Here is a 4,320-nt window from a genome sequence, read left to right as displayed (position 1 = left end):
TAAATTGCATAGATGAGACACAGATCAATGTACTATGTAGAAACGAAAAAAAAAAAATAGTAAAAACAGGGCAATCATAATCATCGTCCTAAGGCGTACAAACAATTCATTATTAGAGCAGGAACTGTGACTCGTTTGTTGAAACGCTTTGTTCTGCCATAAGGACTATAATTTCTGAGTTGTTATTCTCATTGACGATGAACTCTTAGCAAACAACACTCGTCATGAAATATCCTCGAAAATACTCCACTATAGCCCGTTACAAGTCATTAACATACAAGACAACTATTAATAATTGAGTATACTATCCTAAAACGAATCCCTGCCCTCAAACTTGGCGAATTCATCTTGTTGCTCATGCAGCTGCCATTAAACCAACCTATCATTCATTAATCATTAACTTATCGCTTGTTTGTCAGGACTGTCGATGGATGGACGAGCGATATCAATAAGTTTTATTATGATGGAATGCAGTCATTAATAGCACTAACCTAAATATCAGTTCACATTATTCGTCAAAGTAAAATAATGTTACATAATGGATACAATTCACGTTAATAAAATGCTTACCCTAATCAATAGAACAGGAAACCGAGGTGAGGAGCTATAGGCAGTAAATTTGTTAGGTAATTCCTCTCTCGAACGATGACCCGCAATGGCTATTTCTGATTACACCGCATTCTTCTACTCCCTCAACATAAAAACCTCATCTTGGTTTCCTTCCCTCGATCAATGATGTGTTAATGCCACATCTACAAACACCAATGCATTGGATGATAGTAATAAAATACAATACTCTACTTTCAATCATGTTTTACTGTTCTTAAAAGACCATGAAATACCATAGTCCAGCTCATCATGCACTGCCTTCCCCGTGCATGCTAAGATCCAAATCCAAAAGCATACAACTGAGTAGTCTGTATCTAGTGATTTAACCTGACCCATCCTAACACAACTATGTGCTATTGGTATACGTCGCCAACATTACACTACATAGGTGCACTTACACATTATTCCCTGCAAACTTCACTTACTGTTACACTTACTTCTCTTGAGTCTGTACGCTCTTTGTTATGGCACGACGGAAAAAGTAACTTGTCTTTATCCTTAATTTCGAGCGGTCATCTATACTCGTCACTGTCGGTTTTCACTTGATTCACGCCCTGGGAAGACATGTGGTGTGATAGGAATCTCCGCTCCAAGGCCCATTGACTGACTGACGCACGAGGAAGCGAGGCAGCTAGGTCAATGGTCGATTCAAGACGCTGGTTCACGCAAAACCCATCTGGCGATCTGGAGTCGACTGGCGATCTGATCAGTGCTTCCATGAGTTGATGAAATGTTACCCTAGATTTTTTTGTCGATTTTACCCTAGATTCGAGTGTTTTACCCTAGATCGTCGAAGTTGCCCATTAATTGTTGATTAATGCACTCTTATCATACATAAGTTTAAATATTGCCCCCCCCCACCCCACCCCCAAACACACACACAGGACTACACACTACAGCCACTACTGCGGCTGTTCTGTGTGGACTCGTCATCGCAAATGACTGACTCTGTGTGTGAACTGTGATCTAACCGTCCGAAGGTCCAAAACGTGCACGCGTAGTAGACGGGTGAGTGGAGACCGGGGAGAAAGGGGATGGGGTGGGGGGGTGAAGGGATGATACAAGTCACGGGGATGATTGTGTACATGAATCGAACATAATAGAGAACCAGCCTGCCACCAGATTGGCACCATTCCAAGCACACCTATCCATAGGACGGCAGATTACCCTAAAATTACCCTAGTTTAAACACTACCCTAAGAAGGGTCCAATTACCCTAGTTTAGGGTATTTTACCCTAAAATGGAAGCACTGGATCTGATGCGAGTGGGTGTGAAGAAAACGGGATGAGGTAGGACTGGGAGAAACTGTGAATGATCGCAGGAGAAACCTGGGTGGGGTTTACTTGGTGCATTGGTGTGGCTTGATGTCCAGGGTCTGGGAAGATGATGGCTGATGGGGAGCTTGAGTGGAGAGGCCCGACGGCTAAGGTGAATGAGTGGGCCTCTAGGGCTAGTTAAATGGTGGTTGGTAGGTACTTGTTTCCTGCTCCCTTCACTAATATACCAGTGTTGACTTCCAAGGCTTACGTCGTCAGTGGCTGCATGAGCACTGGAGAGAGAGAGAGAGAGAGAGAGAGAGAGAGAGAGAGAGAGAGAGAGACTATTACGTTTCATTAGCTTGAATAGTTTAATTTGAAATGTATAACATGAATATATTGCCGCAATTTATTTTAATCTGTAGAGAAAGTATCATTGCTTTAGAAATATACAGAAGTGATCTTGAGACTTTCTCAAATTTATTGCGTTACCATTTTTAAACTATCAACTGAATATGCTTTTCCCAGACCAAAGTTCTGCATGAATTTGTCATTACTAAAAGTTTGAAAATAGTACTTCATGCATACTACTTAATAGTGGTGTTCCTTATGTCATGCCACTCTCTTATTATTCATCAATGATCTAAAACTTTTTGTCGTATCCATTCCAAAGCTGATGCCACTTAACACTTTTCCACGTCTTTTCATCATGTTCATCTGTTCAGGAAGTAAATAATTCACGTAAGGAAGCCATAGAATACGTGGCTTTTGACCTCCCTAAAATTTCTTAATGGCGCAGAGCAAACTTATTATTTCAGTGTCTCAAAATCTATTCCTCCATCTAGCAAGTGTTCCAAATAACTATTCCCCCTTCCTCAGTTTCATTGAAGTGTCCCTCTCTTATCATCAGTGTGTCCTTTACATAACCTAACTGGATATTTTACATCTCACCTTTAGCTAGAATAGATTCTATGAAGTTAGGTGTTTTGAGTCTTCTCCACCTAGTCTTCTAACCTATAAGCCTAGCTACTAAATCTGTACAGGAGCTTTATTGGTATATATGTACAGTGTAATAGAGTATGCTTCACATTTATGGGGGATATTCCACAAGAAGGATTCAAAAGTTCTTATAAACTCTTCTCTGACGGCCTTCAGCTTTTCTCTTGCTGCTGCAATGTTGTATCTCCTGCTATCTTCAATTACTGCCACTTTCATGCTAACTGCATGCCTCTTCTCTTTCTGTAACCTCACTGCACAAGATTTCCTTCTTTCTCTCACCTGTTTTGTCCACCTCTCTAATGCAAGAGTTAATCAGTATTCTTACTTGTTACCCTTCTTTCATTGACCCTCTTATCCTGCCCCCCCCCACCAAAAAAAGAAAAAAAAAAGATTCTTAAATCCATTTGGTGAGCCAAATTAAATACTGCAAGCTATTTACAATTAACACTGCTTTTTTCAATTAATGTTATATGTCCATTCACCTTAAAGGCTGCCTGGTGAATGTTGATTGAGATGCACCAGTGAGATTGGTCTCAAGTCAAGTCAAGTCAAACTTGAGTCAAATGATTCTTCATAAAATTAATTGATTAACTTGGTGTAAATGCAGCCTTAAGATTCAGAATGGAAGATATCCTCAAGTGTTGATAGGCCTATTTCTACTGACAGTCTGCTACACAGGAGTCAGTGGGGAGGACAGAGGATTCAAAAGCTGAAGACTGATGGAAAACAACTGAGAGAGAGAGAGAGAGAGAGAGAGAGAGAGAGAGAGAGAGAGAGAGAGAGAGAGAGAGAGAGAGAGAGAGAGAGAGAGAGAGAGAGAGAGAGAGAGAGAGAGAGAGAGAGAGAGAGAGAAACTGGAACTTTTGGCACAAATGCACGCACGCACACACGCACGCACACACACACACACACACACACACACACGGTGGCTCAGTGGTTAGAGCGCTGGCTTCACAAGCCAGAGGACCGGGGTTCGATTCCCCGGCCGGCAGTGAGTAGGTAAATCGAGGAGTTGTGACCTTGTTGTCCCGGTGTGTGGTGTGTGCCTGGTCTCAGGCCTATCCGAAGATCGGAAATAATGAGCTCTGAGCTCATTCCGTAGGTAACGTCTGGCTGTCTCGTCAGAGACTGCAGCAGATCAAACAGTGAAACACACACATTCCAAAAACTAATATCTTAGACATCACTTTTATCCCTAAGAGATAAATTTTATAGAATAGGTTTTGCAATATAGATCCACTAAGAGAGAAAAAACGTAAGTTATCAAAGTGTATTTTTACATAAATTTCAAGTTTTGTCTTTTGGGTCATCAGAGGTGATGTGAAAAGAAAAGCAATGCAGGAAGGGGGTTGGGATGAGAGAGAGAGAGAGAGAGAGAGAGAGAGAGAGAGAGAGAGAGAGAGAGAGAGAGAGAGAGAGAGAGAGAGAGAGAGAGAGAGAGAGAGAGAGAGAGAA

The sequence above is a fragment of the Portunus trituberculatus genome, chromosome 45 (genome assembly GCF_017591435.1).
Source record: "Portunus trituberculatus isolate SZX2019 chromosome 45, ASM1759143v1, whole genome shotgun sequence".
Taxonomy (NCBI): domain Eukaryota; kingdom Metazoa; phylum Arthropoda; class Malacostraca; order Decapoda; family Portunidae; genus Portunus; species Portunus trituberculatus.
Note: the sequence above shows the minus strand (reverse complement) of the source record.